Source organism: Megascapheus bottae, chromosome X (genome assembly GCF_031878675.1).
Source record: "Megascapheus bottae isolate mThoBot1 chromosome X, mThoBot2.hap1, whole genome shotgun sequence".
Lineage (NCBI taxonomy): Eukaryota > Metazoa > Chordata > Mammalia > Rodentia > Geomyidae > Megascapheus > Megascapheus bottae.
This window is the reverse complement of record NC_143547.1, coordinates 77608253-77627872: the sequence shown is the minus strand read 5'-3', so window position 1 is coordinate 77627872 and position 19620 is coordinate 77608253. Positions and strand designations below refer to the sequence as shown.

Genomic DNA, 19620 nt, shown 5'->3' with positions numbered 1-19620 from the left:
GTATCAGTGTGCATTGGCAAGTGCAAAGGGTATAAGATAGCCAAATGATCAAAACACATCATACTGCAGGCCAACCTAATTGGGGGTAGTGTCCTCTTTGACCGCATCCAGGAGCTTAATGGCCACTAATTAAGAGAAGTTTTACATGTATATTGATTCTGCCCCTTCCCCCCAAAACTAACCAAACATTGGTGCTTCTGTGCTTTTTGACTAACAAAACATTTGTGAAGTGATGACAGGACAAATGGATTTCATAACTAAGGCAGTAAATCCTCAAGGTTGTACTAAGGATGTATAGCAATGTAGTGGAAGATGGGGTTGCATCTGAGTTTCCATCCTAGCCCTAATAAGCTGATAATCGACAGTATTTTTCAGTCTCCAAAGATGAAGAACATCCCTCTTAAAAGAATCTTTAGGCTGGTTGTTTTTGTTTTTTTAAAACCACTTGTAATTCTAGCTACTCAGGAAGCTGAGATTTGAGGATCAAGGTTCAAAGCCAGGCAGGGCACAAAAGGACCTGAGACAAGAGTCTCCAATTAACCTCTAGAAAACAGGAAGTGAGACATGGCTCTAGTAGGGCGGTAGCCTTGAGCTGAAGAGCTCAGGGACAATGCCCAGAGGTAGGGCGGTAGCCTTGAACTGATGGAACTGATGAGCTTAGCCCAGGCTGAGTTCAAGCCCCATGACCCACAAAAAAGAAAAGAAAAGAAAAAAGAATCCCTTATTTAATATGAAATAATCAGAAATTGCCAATATACCAATTCAGCATAAAGTATTTATTCCTTTATTCTCCCAAGTGAAACATTTAAACATTGAAAGCTAAGGAAGGTATGGCCCATTAGATGAATCTCCCAATCCTGGTAATGAATCAGTATACTGGCAATGAATCAGTATAGCTGAACAGTTGAGTCTTGATTCAGGAGGCGGTGCTGTGAGTGGACTCTCATTGAAATTAGGTTTCTATATTGAGTATGTCGAAAGGCACTTAAGAGACACTTCTCTGCAAACAAAAGAAAAACAAAAATTAATTTTTGAAGCAGTCTTAAAAACAAAACAAACAACAACAAAAACCACACTAGTTCATAAGTCTCTGAGAATCAGGTAAGCACATCTTCATCTTTGGGCTAGAAATGTTTTTGATGAGTGAGTGGAAGCCAACAGTGGTAATCTGGTTTTATAATATGCATCATGTTTCAGTAAACTGAGCAGTCCATACGCTAAAAGGTTATTTGTATTATAGTCATTGTAGTAATTTTTTTTTAATTTTATAAAAAAATTCTCTCACACCTTGTGGAACTTTAAGAATGACACAGATTGTGTGTGTGTGTGTGTGTGTGTGTGTGTGTGTGTGTGTGTGTGTGATATAGACAACTGGAATTACTTGGCCACAGGGTCCTCTCATTCCTCTAACCATGAGCCAGAAAGCAAACCCCCCCCCCCCCCCCCCCGCCGCCATGTGTGGTGGTGCTTGGACTCTGGATCTGCCCACGGTCCCTGAGCTCTTCAGCTCAAGGCTTCCACTATACCCCTGGGCCTGGGCATTGTCCCTGAGCTCTTCAGCTCAAAGCTACTATGCTATCCCTTGAGCCACAGTGCCACTTTACTTTTCTAGTGGTTAATTGGAGATAAGAGTCTCATGGACTTTAGTGCCTGGGCTGGCTTTGAACGGTGATCCTCAGGTTTCAGCCACCTGAGTAGCTAAGATTACAGGTATGAGCCACTAGGCTTGGCTCTTTTGTTTCTTTTGATAATTGTTTTTGTGCCTATTTGGGGGCTCAAACTCAGGGCCTGGGTGCCATCCCTTAGAATTTTGACTCAAGGTTAATGCTTTACCACTTGAGCAACACATTTGTTTATGGCTTTTTTTTGTGATTAAATGGAGAAGTTGCATGGAGTTGACTGTCCAGGTTGCTTCCCCATACAATCCTCCAGTCTCCGCCTCACGAAAAGCTAGGATTACAGGCATGTGACACTAGTACCTGACAAGTCAACTATTTGCTAGGTCATTTTTTTTCTAGAAAAAAATTTTATTCAACTATATTCTAAAAAATTATTCTACAAGTTCAGGTTCTTCACACTCTTTCTATTTTTGGGGGGGGAGGCTACTGGGGTTTGCAATTAGAACATGGGAATTATCCCTTAGCTTTTTGTTCAAGGCTGACACTGTGGCCATATTTGAGCAATAACTCCAATTCAGGCTTTTTTTTCTTGGTTAATTGGAGATACAAGTCTCACAAACATTCCTACCTGGTCAGGATGTATATAAGATTACAAACATGAGCCACAAATGCCCAGCTTATTTTTTTTTAACATTCATGATTAGCGCATAATTCATTCATTGACTTCACTGTGATATGTCATATAAACATATGTACATATATAAACATATGTAAAAATAATGCGCCCTGATCAAATTCAACCCCCAAATTCATCCATTCATATTTAAACAGTCCTCATCCTTCTATCCTTTTCCCATCCGTAAAATATTTATATTCTGTCATACTTTTGGTGGCAATCCAGAATACCCTACTTACTCTTTACTACACATGGATGCCTACCAATGTCAGAAGACCCAAATGTCTCAGTATCTCATTGCTCCTAACTCTCCCTGTATTTCAGAATGCCTCATAATGTTATCATTGTACATGTACGCTTATTCCCTGAATAAAATATAGCGTACCTCATGAGCCATAAAATAAAGTATACCTTATGAGCCAAACAGGGCTTATAAGGTACTGTTCGTACTGTCTGGAAACAACTGCACTATACATCTAAACACCTCTTCCACACTTAGAAGAGGACAATAAGGTGATGGCAGTCTTATCCTGGTGAAACACTGTACAAATTAATAGTTTTAATAACAAAGACCCTAGGAACCCATGACATTTCATCTGGATATTTCCAGGTCCCATACACTTTGTGAACCAATAACACACCCTCCTGTCCATTTGATGAATGCCTGATCCACTGCACTCAGGAACATTTGGGCCCATGGATGACACTGAAAGAAGATAACAGACTTTCCTCTAGGGTAGGGATTCTGCTCAGTTCTGGATCACATAAGCAAATCATGGATTCTTGGCAGGAATGCATCTGTATGCAGCAGAGACCCTCCAATGGAGAAACCTGCTAGTATCCCCAGAAGGGGGATGGAAGCCAACTACTCCTGTGGTCCCAGAGCCCCAACACGCTTAGTTTTCTGCTGACACTGCTTGTAACCCCTCCCAGACATGGCCGCCATCTGACCAGCCTGTGCTTCCTGTACTCTGTGAGCCCAGATTTGCCTTTAGCCTATTACCTTGCATAGACCAGGAAAATGCAGGTTGGCTCCACCAAGGACTCAGCACACACCTTTCACGACTTGGGACCCCTCCAGGGGCGCCACTTCCCTTTGTTCTGCTGGTCTCAGGAGTCCTTTGTGCACATGCGCACACCTCCCAAGGTCTAAGCACACTGTCAAGACATGCTGGTTGATTCTGTTTCAGAATCCGCTTGGTGGCAGTGTTGTACCAGGAATGCTGTCCCACGATTCCCTCTGCAGCACTCCCTCCGCCCTTTGTGGAGAAAAAAACCCGCCAACCTTTTACATATGGATTCTAAAATGGCTGCTCACTGTCTTAGATTCTGGGCTCCTGTCCTTTAGAACCACAGCATGGACTTTGGATCTTTCCTGCACTTCAAGGACTCTAAATGGTGCTCTTTCTGCCTGTCTTAGGCACAAGGAAAATACTCCCCCGTCCTGAGATCCCATCCCAACAGGAGCTCTAACTTATCTTTTTTCTGGCACCAGAATGATGGGCAAAAGGAGAAGCAGGTTGGAGCCAACCCAGCTGTCTCCACTCAATTTTTTTCCCCTAGTCCTGGGACTTGAACTCAGGGCCTGGCCACTGTCCTTGGACACTTTTGCTCAAGGCTAGCACTCTACCACTTAAACCACAGGCCCACTTGGGGCCTTTTCTGTGTATGTGGTACCTAGGAATTGAACCCAGAGTTTCATGCATGTTAGGCAAGCACTCTACTACTAGGCCACACTCCCAGCCCCTCCCAGGACTCTTAAGGTACATAATTGTCACCAGCTCTGGTGAGACCAAAGCCAGTGATGGAGAGGTAAGAGTGCCTTGAAGCTGTGCCCAAGGACAGGGTCACACCTGGTCTAGGCTAGCTTATCATACTCCTTGTTGAAGTGTTAGGAGCAGACAGAAAACCATGCAGAGCTCTGGATGCTTGTAACAACTTGTGTATTACAGGCTGGAGTCTAATCTAGGACAGGGAAACCTGAAGACCTTTGGTACTGTTATGCACAGATCATCAGTGTGATTTCTGGTCAAGTGGCTCTGGACAATCATAGTTTTCTGGTGCTGAGACACAGGCTGTGTGGTCCTCTGTTCTGAGACAACACTGAATCTAAACAAGAAGCACAGCAACTTACTCCCTCAGCCACTCTTGCACTACTGAAGCCAGATTTGGATCCGCACGTGTCTGTTTGGATATGCCCAGAAATAAGACCTGGCTTGAGTATACATCCGGAGTGCCAAGAGTCTCGGAGTTTTTTCCTCCAATTGTCCAAAACATGTATGCATACACATTTGCTTCCTCTCTTTCTGTCTCCATATTTCTCTTTCTACCCAAGGTCTATCCAATAATAGACCTTATTCTAAGTAAGACTAAAAACTTTGTGCTGCTACACTCCCAGCACTGCTCAGGCAGAAAAAAAAAAATCATATAACAAAGATACAAACAATGAAAAGGATTCTTGAATGGGACACAGCAACAAGACCCAGGAAGCTAAGAAGATGAACCACAGCTCAGGGACCACAAACTGGTCATCGGTTCCTGGGGCTGTATACAGCAGGGACTCATATAGGAGGGACTCAGACCCTGCTCAGTTAAGATCGGTCAGTTTCACCGGAAGAAAGGGTGATGGAAGCCAACCATTCTGTTGCCTCTGCAAAGGACTTCCTATACACCTTCCTATACCCACTCCCCCAGGTCCAACCCTCCAGGGACACCTTATAGTGCTGCAGTGCCTGAGTCCCTCATGTGAATGCCTGCCTGAAGCAGTTCCTAGAGCGCATGTACAACTGTTTATGGATTCTGATCATTGAATCTGCGTGGTGCTAGTGTTGTACCAAGAATGCCAACCTGTTCTTCCTGCCCTGTGGTGCTCCCTCCCTTTGTAAAAAACGAAACAAAACAAAAAGGAAAAAAAAAATCAACATTTTTTCCACTAGGATTCAAAATGGCTGCTCACCCCACCCACTTGGTCTCTGGCTGGACAGCATGGGAACACAGAAACCAAGCCAGGACATGGATCTGTGCAGTCTTACTGCCTGTATCAGACACAAGAAGGAAAACTGAGGGAAGAACAGAGAGAGGTGGAAAAACAATAGAGCAACAAAACTAAATTATCCAGGCAGTTGAGGAACCTGAGGCAGAGGGCTTGACAACTCATGCCAACAATCCCTCCCCAACATGGCTGCCACCTGAGCACAGAGTCCATCCTTCCTGTACTTGCCTGGGCTTTCCTTCCGCTTTGACACTTCCAAAGACCAGACAGCCACTACCCAGCTGAGCCAAGGGCACCTCACATGCTTCCGGGAATCCCAGACCCATCCAGTGGCTCCAGCCTCTGTGCCGTGGATATCAGACCTCCCTATGCGCATGTGCGCTACTTCCAGTAACGCGACGTTAGCCAAGTGCCGGCGGATTGTTTCTCAGTCCGCTTGATGGCAGTGTTGTACCAAGAATGGCAACCTGTGATTTCCCCCTGCCGCCCTCCCTCCACCCTTTGCAACTTAAAAAACGCCAACCTTTTCCACTAGGTCTACACAACTGTAAACAGTTGTGAAGCACAGCTGGGACAAATTCCAGGTGTCTCCACTAAGTCTTCCAGCGAATAGCTGATGGCACTTTGTAATCCTTCCAAGAAGGGTTTAGGGGAAATCATCTCCCAGCTGTCTGCAAGATGGAGGTGCTTTGGTAGTTTTAACAAGATGGATTCTGACTAGTTACAGCTTCTCGGCTTCAGCTCTTTATTCTTAGCTAGAGTTCTTCAAACTAGCTCAGGGTTGCAGCACAGGCTACAAATGATAGCTCAGAGTGACCTTAAGCTATGTGTGTGAACTCTATTCCTGTCTCCAGGGAACAGCCCTAGAATACTCAGCCACCCCATCCTACACAAAATCTGGTTCAAGACTCCATAGGGATAGGTAAGTCACCCAGAGGGGCAGCCAGATGTCAAAAGCCAGGCTCATGCTGGCCTGGACTGGCTCAATATTGGCTTTCAAGTCCCAGGTGAAGATAAAGTGAAACTCAGGCACAGTACTGGAGGCTTTTGATAACTTACATGTTGCAGGCCAGTGATAGGTGTGGCAGGCCGTTTGGAGCTCTGGTACACAGAATACTGCTCTGTATAACCTAAAGTTACGTGGACATGGACATTGCAGGCCACCTTCGGGTGCTGAGACACCTTCAAGATGGAAGCATCCCCAAGTTCATGCTTTAAAAGAAAACATACTGAGAGCCTCCATTCTGGAGACAATGTTGCTCTCATCACATCACCAGTTAGGGGTTCCAGACTGGATGAGTATCCAAATGCATTTGTCTCTGACCTGACATAGCTAAGAGTAGGGATGTGGGTGGGGTGAGGTGAGACGTAGGCCTGGCCTATGTGAGCACAGGAGAACTAGGAGAGATGGCAAAGCAACTGTCCAGAGCCTATCTAGGCCCTTCTCTTACATACAGGGGCCATGCAACTACACAAGGATTACTGCTCCTGCATCTGCCTGACCAGAGACAGGGCCAGGATCCGCAGTGCACCAAGGACAGAGAAGGAAGGGGACAAGTTACTTCCACGGGACAAGGGGTGCTGCCTAGTACTAGACCAGGTTCCCAGCAAGTATTTCAAATACTTGTCTGCCAGAAGAAAAAAAAAAAAGAAAAAAAAACCCCAGCATTTCATGGATGGTATTGCAAAGAAGACCTAGGCCGCCAGGAGTATGCCATTGCTCAGGGACTCCAAGACAGTCACCGATTCCTGAAAGGGTAACTGTATGCAGCAGGTACCCTCCTAGCTCCAGGGACCCGCTTGGTCCCTGAGATCTATCACCGACAAGAAAAAAGAATGAAGACCAATTATTTTGGTGCATGCAACCCCCCGAGATGCTAAAGGCTCTGCAGACACTTTCAGCCATTCTTCTCAGATGTGGCAGATACCTGAAGACACCTGGGCTTCTTGTGATCACCTGCGCACGACCATGACAGGCCTCCAGGGATTGTCTCTTACCTCTGACCTATTCCTGACCCCATGTTTCCTACAAGCCTCCCAAGATCTAGGAAAGAAGGAGTGTACGTACTTCTTTGTCCTGCAAGTTCAGCGTCCCTCCATGTGCATGTGCACACGAACTCACTCCCATTTCTATATAAGCATGCAGAGTGTTAGTCAGTTCTTAAAACTGAGACTGCTTGATGGCAGTGTTATACAAGAAACATCATTCTGCCCTTAGGATACATTTTCTCTATCCTTCACAGAGCAAAACCCACCAATCTTTTCCTTTACTACAGGAACTACAAAATGGTTGTTCATTTGCTTGGGCTCTGGGCTACAAGGCCTGGGTGCACAGAACTAAAGGAGGAACTTGGGCCCTGCCCTTACAGGTCTCTGGACAGTAATGTCTGATGGCCTTAGGCACAAAAAGGGACAGTCTCTCCTCTCCAGCCATCCAACCCTACTGGGAACTCTAACATCTAACCCACCCTTTGGGCAGATTTCAAAGAGGAATTAATGGACAGAATGAACACTTGCTTGGGGCCTACCACGCTGTCTCCTAACCTGGACCAATTCTGACTTCCCAGGACTCTTGGTATAGAGCCATTGGCTCATAGTTGCAGGAGAGGCTACCAGTGAGAGCTGAGTGACCTGAAGCAGCAGTGCCTGAACACTGCTCCTGTACATGCAGTCATTTCTCCCTATCTGAAATCCGGTACAAGACTAGCCAGGGGTAGGTTGATCATACACAGGGGTAGGAAACTGCCAGAGTGCCCACACAAGGCCTTTGCTGCCTCAACACTGTCCAGCTGAAATCTTGTATACTGACAGGATGATAATCTGTCACACAAAGCTCTGGATGCCTGTGACTCCGCCTGTTTTTTAGTCCATAGCCTTCTGGTGCTCTTCAATACACATCAAGTCTTGGTGGGAACGCTAGTTAGGTAGATCGGTACAGTCATGGTTACCTTCTTGGGACTAAGAGAGAAAAACAAACAGGAGAAAAACCCTGCCCTCCCCCCATTCAGTTATACTGTTTATAAAAAGGGGGGGGTTGGGAGCATGGCCTAGTGGTAGAGTGCTTGCCTAGCAATGCACAAAGACCTGGATTCAATTCCTCAGTACCACATACATAAAAAAGGCCAGATGCAGTGCCATGGCTCAAGTAGTAGAGTGCTAGCCTTGAGAAAGTTCATGGACAATGCTTAGGCCCTGAGTTCAAGCCCCAGAAAAGGAAAACAAAACAAAACAAAACAAAACAAAAAAGAGGTGGACTGTGAAGACCTTTGTTTAGGAGAGAACATAGAGTGAAAATAAGAAATACAATACCCATTCAGCCACGCTCATTCCCTACCCCAGCCAGTTCTGGACCATGAGTATCTAGGATTGCCTAGAAACAAAATCTCATTTGTCTGTCTAACCTGTACTATTTCTTCAGACACCTGCAATCCTAATAACTCAGAAGGCTACGATGGGAGGATCAAAGTTCGAAGCTAGCCCGGGAAGGAAAGTCCTTGATTCTTATGTCCAATTAACCACAAGTAGAGCTGTGGCTCAAACTAATAGAGTGCTAGCCTTGAGTGAAGAAAGATCAAAGACAGCCCCCAGGTCAAGGTTAAGCCCCACAACAGACCAAAAACCAGCAACACACACAAGGAAACATAGGTCTATAATCACATACACTAGTCCCCCTTCTATCTCAAGTCAGCCTTACCCAACCCCCTTTACCTCTCTGTCCTACTTCTGTGTATTTATGTACATTTCCAATCTCTCTTCCTCAACCCCTCACAACCATGTCTAATTTTTTTATTGCCTTCTGACCATCAAGAACTTCTCACCTATTTGTTCTAAAGGCAGAGATAGGCAAGATTGGATTTCTGGTATCTCTTCCTCACCTCCTCACAACCTTAACATTCTTACTCCCTCAGGACAAAAAGCCTCAAAGGAGGATATTGGCAATTTAAGACTATGAGAACATTTTTAGATAGAGATATTTCCTCAGAATGATAACTCTAACAACCAGTGCCACCTTGATTGTACCCCTGCTACATATGACCTTAACATGAACTGGGGCTGGGTCAGAAACCTACTGAGATGCTTCTGACCAAAAGCTATGCTACAGAAGCAAGTTCATCACTGGAATTTGAAACTTTGGCACCCACAAACCTGAGCAAAAAGTTGCTTGCCAGTCCCCCCATCTGACCACAGAGCTCTGTGACCAGTCTCTTCCTACCCATCCTTTTACCTACTATGAATGATACTCTCCCTGGATCAAAGTCCAAGGATTTCACCTCCTTGATATTCCCAGTCTGACTGTAATTGGTGAGGCCTACAAGAAACAACCACATAGCTGTGCAGGTGAAACCCTGACTTCCCTGCCTCAAGTGGTTAGTTCTTGGCTCTTAGGCAGGGGCCACCTCTTAAAGTGGCTCATTGTTGCTCTTATCATATGGGTAAAGGGACATGTCTCCAAATTCAGTCACTTCTGATCTGCCCTTGCTCAGAGTGGAACTTGAAAACCTGGAAAGGTGACAGAGCAACTTCCAGCACTTGATGGGCCTAAGGGCTTTAATGTCAGGATGGCTATTTGTTCTTGGATACTATTTGTGGATCTACATGGCCAGAGACAGGGAGGGCCTGGGTCTTCTACCAAATATGACACCCAAGGAAGGGAACAAGAAAATTCCACAGGGCAAAGAATACAACACAGTACCAATCCAAGTTCCTAGCACTCTCCAGGTCTTATGCTACTGCATTCCAAATACTACTAAGGCAGAAAAGAAGGCCGGGGGTGGAAGGGGGGATATCTAGGTTCTCTGTAATCTTAGCTACTTGGGAGGCTAACATATAAGGATGGGCACTCCCAAGCTAGTCCCAGATAGGAAAATACAAGAGACTCTTAACTCCAGTTAACCACCAAAATGGCAGAAAAGGAGCCCGGGCTCACGGCTCATGCCTGCAAAACTAGCTACTCAAGGAGGCCGAGAACCGAAGATATAGGTTCAAAGCCAGCCTGGGCAGGAACTTCCATGAAACATAGTGAATTATGCAGAAAAGCACTACTATGACAAAAAGCTCAGGTAAGCCATACTTGTCATGGATTCCTTGAAGGGAAATGTGTACAGCAGGGACCCTTATGAGTTCCAGGATCCCTCTTGCTTAGGATTTGCAAGATTCCCTCCAAGAAAGGAGATGGAGGCCAACTGTCCATGTGATCCGGGAGCCTGAAGTGCCGAGGGCCCTGCAGACACTACCTGCAAGTCCTTCTAGACATGGCTTCCACCTGACCAGAGCCTGAGTTTCCTGTGTCCCATTAGCAGCCATAGTTGGCCTCTCCTGTGCTTGTTTCCTCAGAGCTGTTTGACGTAGGTCAGCACCAACAAGGGCTCCTCACAAGCCTCCCAAGACTCCAGACCCCACCAGGAGCAGTATTTTTACTGAGGGTCCCTGACTTCCCCACACTCACGTGCTCCCGTCCCAGAGCTAAGATGACTCACAGAAAACAGCTGGTGGATTCCATTTCAGAATCTGCTGCATGACAGTGTTGTACCAGGAATGCAAGCCTGCCCATTACCTCCTGCGCTCCCTCTGCCCTTTGCAAAGCAAAAAACACCAACTCTTTGCACTGAGACTTCACAATGCCACCTCACTTCTGGTTTTCCATGTTGAAGAGCCTGGGTCCACAAAACTCAAACCTGGCTGAGGCTCTTGTAAAGTCATCTTTCTCCCTGTTTTAAGCACAAGACTGGGAAGAAGGCTGGAGGTAAAGCTGGGACAAGGAAAAGGGTTGGGGGGGGCAGGTTAGTTTCCCTGATAGGATGCCTGGGCAACACAGAGGAAGCATAGCAGATGTGCCCATGTCAGGGTTGCCAAGCAGGTCATGGGTTGCTGGAAAAGATAGGACTAAGTGCAGCAGGGACCCTAGTGGGTCTAGGACACCAGGGTGGTTCCTATCTGATAGTTTCCTCAGAAGAAAGGAGGATGCAGGCCAACTGTCCATATGATGACAGAGCCCCAAGACGCTCATGGCTCTGAAAACTGCCTGCAATCCTTCCCAGACATGGCTGCCATTGTGCTTCCTATGCCAGTCTGCCAGCAACCATAGCTGGACACCTGGGCATCTCTTCTACCTATGAGCCTTGCACAGACCATGCGAACACCTGTTGGTTCTATTAAATACTCCTCACGCGCCCCCATGAACCTCAGACTCTTCCAGGATCATCCTCCTCTGTCTTGATGGCCCCAGTGCCCATGCACACTGCTCTCAGTCCAAAGAGACCTCCGGGAAGTGTTGGTAGACTCTGTTTCAGAATACACTTAATGACAGTCTTGTATCAAGAATGCTGGCCTGGGGCTGGGAGTTTGGCCTAGTGGTAAAGTGCTTGCCTAGTATGCACAAAGAACCTGGTTCGAATCCTTGGTACCACATACATAGAAAAAAGCTAGAAGTGGTGCTGAGGCTCAAGTAGTGGAGTTCTAGCCTTGAGAAAGCCCAAGGACAGTGCTCAGGCCTTGAGTTCAGACCCAGGAATGGCAAAAAAAAAAAAAAAAAAAGTGCTGGCCTGCCCTTCCCTCTGACATGCTCCCTCCACCCTCTGCAAGGCAAAAACACTAACCTTTCTGAACTCTGGGGCTGCACAGCCTTGCCACATAGAACCCAAGCAGAAACTTTACATCTTCTCTGCCTGGTACCTTTGCTGCCATGCCTTAGGCACCAGGAGGAAATGGCTGCCCTTCTAGGGACCCCACCCCACTGGGCATTCTCACCTACCACCCCTTTTCTGGCACAACCTTTGGTAACAGGTCAGGAAGGAAGAATAGGAAAGGTGGCTGAAGCCCTTTGGTGCTCTTGAGCACAGGTCATCTCTCAGTGGGAACACTGCTCAGGTGAGCCTCCATCATCACATCATGTTCCTGGTACTGGCACACAAGGCAGAGAGGAGGACCCACAAGTTATGCTGTCAGAGCAGGCAGGCTGTGGAGCCCTCTGCTCTGTAGATAGGACAGTCAGAATAAGAGATCTTCTACCCTCTTAGCTGATCCTGCTCCATCCCCGCCAGATTTGAACCAACATGGTACATACTCACACATACTAAGTCCTCTTGCTCTCTACTCTGTGTTGTGTATGCTTTGTGTGTGGGGGGGAGACAGAAAGAGAGAGAGGGGAGGTGCTGGGAACCAAAAAGGGAGGAAGGGAAGGATTGAGGGGGAGAGGAGGGGAGGGAGAAAGAGAGGAGGAGGGAAAGACAGACAGACACACTGCAGATCTATCCATCTCTCTTCTGGGTGTTTATGTAGATTTCCATTTCTACTCCTCAGTCCCTTATGGCCTTGCATAACATTTTTATTCTCTCTTGCCAGCACATTCCAAGGTAGGAAGTCAATTCCTAACAGACTGAGAAACATTGGGACAGAATGAAAGAACACAGGTACAATACCTTATACAACCCAGAAACAACTGCCACACCTTTACATCTGTATTATCTTGCCCCTGCCTTGTTTTGTCGGACACTAGTCCTTCAAATGACCTAAATGTCCACCTGGGTTGGACCAAATATCCAGTCAGGTGCCTCTGACCAAAAGCTATGGTGCAGAAAGAGGTTCACTATTCCAACATTAGGATTTTGGGACTTTGGCCCCCACCTACCCACCTGAGCTTAACCAATGTGCTATGCATAAGAAGCTGCTAGCCAACCACTGATCTGACTACCTGAGCTCTATGATTTGGAGCTTTCAAAACATGCTCATTCATATACACACAGGATGGCTTTCCTGGGTGAGGTCCTGAGGATATATCATGTGCAAGGTATTTCCACTATGACAGTGCATTTTGAGGCCTACAAGGAACAAACATATAACCCTTCCACTCAAACCTTAAGAACTTTGATTCAGATGATCTGATTCAGGTGACACCTGTGCTGGGGCCATTCTCTAAAGTGGCTCAAGGTTGCTTTCATCATCACACCATAGGCAAGGGGATCTAGAAGGGACAAGTCTCCAATCATATTCTCTGACATTGTTGACAGTGAGCATGGGATAAGGTGAAAGGTAGGGAAGCATTCAGGCCTGGCTACTGCTCAGCAAATGAGAACCTGGAGAGATGCAGAGCACAGCAAATGTCAGAGCCTGTGGGGGGATCGGTGGGGGGGGCTCGTTTCAGCAGAGGGGTGCTGTAGCTATACAGGCCTTCAATATTAGGGAGGCCATGTCCTTCTGGACACTATTCCTATATCTGCATGACCACAGATAGGGCCAAGACCCCAGTCCATAGGAGATACCCACAAAAGCACTTTGGAGAGCCTGAGCTGTAGGCTAATACCAGAGGATATTCCCAGCATGCCTATAGACTTTAAGCTGATGCACTTCCTGGGAGGGAAGAAAGTTTTCAAGGAAGGGGAAAAGTAAAAGATCTCCTAGAGAGAATGCAGAAACAAAGGTTAAGATATGCCACTTATCAGGCACACAATTCAGTCATGGGTTCCTGGAAGAACTGATGGTTGATCCAGGGACTGTCTTTGGTCCAGGGACACTATGTTGGTTCCCATCTGCCAGATTCCTCAAAAAAAAAATAAGAGATGGAGGCCGACTGTCCAGGTGGTTGCAAAGCCAGAAGGGCCTAGAGCTCTGCAGACACTACCCAGAATTCCTCCCAGAGATGACTGTCCCTAACCACAGACACTATGCATTCTGGGCCCCATTAGCTGCCCAGGCTGGCTGCCTGGACCTGTGTCCAGCTCACCCAAGGGCTCCCAACGTACCTCCTGGGATCCCAGACCCTTCCAGTACCACCATCCTTTGTCCTGCGGGTTCCCTAATTCCCTGTGCACATGCATGCCCCTTCAGCTCTAAGAGACCTTGCAGAAGTGTTAGTAGATTCCATTTGTGAATGCACTTGATGGCAGTGTTGTACCAGGAATGCCAGACTGACCTTATTGCCCTGCCCTGTCCTGTTCCCTCTATGCTATGCTCAGGAGAAAAAACAAAACACTCACCAACCTTCTCTCCTAGAGTTTCACAATGGCTGCTCACCTGTTGGGAGCCAGAGTGGAATCAAACTGTACCTTGACTTGCATCAGATGATGGCTTTATTGTCTTATTGCTTTCTGGCCCTATTCTATGTAAATGACCTGAGAATTACCATATGAATGTAACACCTGGAGGTTCCCTGGGAGAGGAGGAGGGAAGAAGGGGGAGTGGAAAATAAATGTGGCAGTCTCGGCAGTCTTTACCTGGACTGCGGACATCCTGGACCCGGTGTGTCTGTCTCTCTTCTATTTCTTGCTAGTCCTTGCCCCCGATTTCAGGAACCCCAATCTGCGAACCCTGGTTTGCTGCCGGTTGGCCCCGGCACTCACCCACTTGGGCTCCTGGCTGTGCAACACTGGACAAAGAACTTTTGGTTCTGCCCTGCAAGCCAGGGATTCTGGAGGGTCTACTGAATGCCCATGTTAGGCACGAAAGAGGAAAGGCACCCCCTCCAGGAATCCCAGCCCACTTAGGGTTCTACCCTACGTTTTTCCTGGCTCTGCCCTCATACAGCGTTCTGGGAAAGCCCTGCTCACCTGAACTAATTCTGATGGAGCCTTCTCATAGAACTCATGACATGCATCATGGCCACTGGCTCAGGATTGCAGCACAGGCCACCAGTGCTGCAATGCTTCAACCCTGCTTCTCCCTCCAAGAAACAGCACTAGTCCCTCCTTGAAAGAAATCAGGGTACAAGACATGGCAGGGATAGGTAGATCTCCCAGAGTGGTACCCAAGATGTCAGAAGACAGGTTCATGCTGGCCTAGGCTGGCTCAACATGGTCCAAGTCCCAGCTGAAATCTGGATAAGTTAGGGGAAAAATCAGACACAGTGCTAGATGCTTGTGACAATGTTGTAGGCCAGTGGCAGCTGTGGACAGGCAAGGCTGTAGCCCTTTGGGGCTTTGAAGCCCAGAATATTGTTCCCTGTGACCTAAGGTCAGGTGGTTATGGACAGTGGTGGCCACCTTTGGGTGCTGAGACACATGGGAACATCCCAAAGTTAATGCTATACAAGCATGAATGTTGTGAGGGCCTCCATTCTAGAGAACCTAGAGTGAAAACATGAACACTAATACCCTTTCAGCCATTGCTGTCCCATTCTAGCACCGAATCCTCACACTTGGGGATTCTGATTTGGTGGCCCCGGAACAAAATCTTGTTTTTCTATCCACCCTGAACCTCTTTTACAGGCTCCATTAAGCTCAGTGTTTTTCTCCAACAATTCAAAACACACATGGCTATATACATACATACATTTCCCACCCCACACCCTGGCTATTGAGTATTTATGTAGATTTCCATGCTGTCTTCATGAACCCCTCATAACCTGCCTCAGGCCCTTAAGATTCCCTTGACTACTCTTGGAATCTACCTGCTGCCAAGGAGAAAGGGGATAGAGGTCATCTATCCTGGTGGACCCTCAAACCCCAAGATACTGAGGGCTCTGCAGATGCTGTCAGCAGTTCCTCCCAGACATGACAACCACTGCCAGGTACCTGTGCTTCCTGTGCCACCACGCCAGCCACCATGGCTGGCCTTCTGAGCTTATCTCTAGCCTCTGACAGCTCCATGGCCTAATAGATGACATCTCTCCACCGAGGGCTCCCCACAAGCTTACCAAGATTTCAAACCCTCCAGGGGCACCCTCTTTTGTCCTGCAGGATTTGAGAGCCCTTGTGTGCCTGGGTCCCTTCCACTTCTATCCACCTATACAGAAATGTTGGCTGATTCTGAAAACTGAACCCACTTGATGGCAGTGTTGTACCAGTAATGCCAACCTGTCCATCCCACCCTGCTGTACTCTTACACCCTTTGTAGAGCAAGAAACACCAACCTTTTCCACTAGGATTTCTAAATGGCTGTTCCACTCACTTAGGCTCAGGGCTGCACATCCTGAGTACACAAAAACCAAGTAATGCCATGGACCCTTGCAGTATTTCTGCCTGCATTAGACACAGGAGAGGTAGACAGCCACCTCAGAGGAGTGGCCCCTGCACAGATGCCACCAACTGAATGCCTGAGGCAGTTGATTCCAGGTTGCAGATGAATGATTTTCTTATCCAGGTGTCACCAAATATACTCACAATGAGGAATTATCTTGGAGGTGACCTTCTTGAGCTCTCTCCTAGGAAGAATGACCTTACTGGGCTTCAGCAAAGGGCCAGGGAATACCTACTTACAGAACCCAGTTGGTGAAATCAGAGGCTGCCAAGCAGCTTCTTGTGCCCAGCACCCTGTGCTTAGCTCAGATTGGTAGGTAGAAGCCCAAACTGCAAAGTCGAATAGTAAACCTGCACTTACAGTGTAGCTCATTGTCAGAGGAACCTCACCAGGTCTTTTGCCCAATGCAGATTGAATATTAGGTCATTTGAAGGCCTAGGGTAAAGAGAGAGGAAGGGATACAATAGCTGTGGCACTGCTTATCCAGGTTCTTGCTAATATTGGGACTGTGTTTTCTCCTTTTGAGGAAATACCTTCTAGTCTACTAGGAATTCTCCCCCAGCCTTCCCTCTATCACATTCTTTGATGGAATAGCTAAGCGGTTTCTAAAGGCCTGAAGGAACAGGAAGTTTGGGTAGTCTATTAGCAGTTCATAAAGAGTGAATGGAAATCTACATAAATACCTAGGAGCCAGATAGAGAGATATAGGAAGAGACTGTACTAAAGAGACAGAAAATCTGTATGCATGTGTATGTGTGTGTATGCATACAGACATGTATGTTTTGAATAGCCAGTGAAAGACACACCAATCCCAATGGTATCTGTGGAAGGGGTGAAGGATTGGCAGAAAGACAAAAAGGTTTTGTGTTTGGGCAATCCCATCTGAAGTCCTAGAAGAAAAGAATGGTATTTTTTTGGGATGAGCTGGGATTCCTGGCACAACACTGCCATCAAGTAGATTATGAAACAGATTCCACTAGCTACATCTCTTAAAACTGGAATGGGCACACATGCACACAAGTGACTGGGGACATGGCAAGGCAAAGGAACCTGACCCTGAAGGGATTTGGGATCCCGGGAGGCATGTGAAGAATACTTGGCAGAGCCAACCAATGTCCAATTAGGCCAAGGAAGCAGGAGAGGAGGCCAGGTGAACAACTACGGTGGGGGAGTACTACACAGGAAGTATAGTATCTGTGATCTGGTGGCAGCCACTTCTGAGAGGGATTTGGTGCAATGTCTACAGAGCCCCAAGCATCTCTGGCTCTGTGACCACCTGGACAGTTGGCCTCCATCTCAGAGGGTGTTCTTTTGAGAAATCTGGCAGATGGGAACCAAGGGGGATGTCCAGAAACCTGGACCAAGGAGGATTCCTGCTCAACACAGCCCCATCCCTTCTAGGAACTCTGAGTGGATTGTTGAGCCTGACTAGTAGCACATCTTAATCAGCTGCCCCTGTCCCTCCATTCCTTCTGGGGATCTTCTTTCGCCCTTCCTTTCAAACCCCTCCTTCCTCACTCTCTCTTCTCTGTTGCTTCCTTCCTTTCAGGCAGTACTACTAGTGCATCAGCACAAAGTCAATAGGCATGCTGCGAATGCCCTGTAGTATTTGGCTACATCTCAGGCCTCCTGGAAATCACTTGTTCCTTTTTGTGGATGTCAACTGTGAACCAGAGATCGTGGCTCTGTCTTGGTCCAGGCAGATGTAGGAATAGTGTCCAAGAGGAAATGTCCCTTCTGACATGAAATCCCTGTATAGCTGCGGCACCCCAGTGTAGACAGAGGGTCCTGCAGACTCCAGATGCTCTACATCTCTCTCAGATCTCCTTTGTTGGTCACATGCCAGGCCTACCTGCTCCTCTGCCTTTTGCCCTTTCCCAGCCTCACTGTCAGCAATGGGAAGTCACAGGGGACTATGCTGGAGACTTGTCCCATTTGAGTCCCCTTGCCCATGGTGAGAGGAAAGCAATAATGAGTCACTTTAGGGAGTGGTGCCTGGACAAGTGCCACCAAAACCATCTGAGTTAGTACATGCAGGGTTTGAGCTGCAGGGTATGTGTTTGTTCCTTGTAGGCCTCAACATGTGCTGTCAAACTGAGAATATCTAAGACATGTTATCCTCATTCAGTGAGGGCATTCTTGGTGAGCAAACATGGGCAGAAGAGAGGCTGGCAGGCAGGTTCTTGTGGTCAACATATTGTACTAAGTTCAGGTGGGTAGGAGGTGGCCAAAGTCCAAATGTCCTAAAGTTGGGAGAAATGAACTGCCTTCTGCACCACAGCTTTAGGTGAAAGGAACCTCACTGGATATTTGACTCAATCCAAGTTGAGCTTTAGGTCACTTGAAAAACGGGTGGGGAGGGAAGTAGAAGCATAGCACTGTACCTGTGGGGGTGGTTTCTGGGTTCTATCATATTGTACCTATGTTCTTTCATTCTAGGGCAATGTTTCTATCTGTTAGAAGTCCTCCCATAGTCTTCTCTTTTGTGTATCCGAGTTTGGAGTGAATTGGCAACAGGTTTTTGATGGCCCTGAAAGAATAAAAATATTATGCATGGTTATAATCAAATATGGAAGAGAAAATCTATAATAAACACCCAGAAGAGACAGACAGACAGACAGACAGACACACACACACACACACACACACACACTCCAGTAGGGAAGAGCAAAAGCAAGGGGGGCACACAGACGATGTGTGTGCAAGCATGTACCATATATTTCAGACAGTTGAAACAAGAGACACTGAGACCTATAGCACCTGAGGAAGGAGGTTTGAGTCAAAGGAGGTTTGGTTTCTGTACAATCTCAGACACTTGGGGCTCCAAATCTGGCAGGGATGGAGCAGGATCAGCTAAGAGGGTAGAAGATCTCTTATTCTGACGGTCCTATCTACAGAGCAGAGGGCTCCACAGCCTGCCTGCTCTGACAGCATAACTTGTGGGTCCTCCTCTCTGCCTTGTGTGCCAGTACCAGGAACATGATATGATGATGGAGGCTCACCTGAGCAGTGCTCCCACTGAGAGATGACCTGTGCCCAAGAGCACTAAAGGGCTTCAGCCTCCTTTGGTGCCTAAGGCATGGCAGCAAAGGTACCAGGCAGAGAAGATGTAAAGTTTCTGCTTAGGTTCTTTGTGGCAAGTCTGTGCAGCCCCAGAGTTCAGAAAGGTTAGCATTTTTTGCCTTACAAAGGGCGGAGGGAGCACGGCAGGGGGCAGGGCAGCAAAAGTACCAGGCAGAGAAGATGTAAGTTTCTGCTTTGGTTCTATGTGGCAAGGTGGTACAGCCCCAGAGTTCAGTAGGTTAGCGTTTTTTGCCTTGCAAAGGGCGGAGGGAGCACGGCAGGGGGCAGGGCAGGCTTGTATTTCTGGTACAATACTGCCA

General features: G+C 47.2%; 1 protein-coding gene and 1 long non-coding RNA gene across 2 annotated transcripts in view; one reads left to right on the top strand and one right to left on the bottom strand.

Annotated features, from left to right (window-relative positions):
* LOC150041378 (uncharacterized) overlaps positions 1-19620 on the top strand; it is a 71073-nt gene that overhangs the window by 16139 nt on the left and 35314 nt on the right. The gene's annotated exons all lie outside the window — the stretch shown is intronic.
* Positions 767-18775, bottom strand: LOC150041379 (uncharacterized). The gene is made up of 3 exons (XR_016533730.1): positions 18622-18775; positions 3299-3554; positions 767-1000 (listed from the first exon to the last, which is right to left on the bottom strand). It is a non-coding gene; the product is annotated as an uncharacterized LOC150041379 (long non-coding RNA).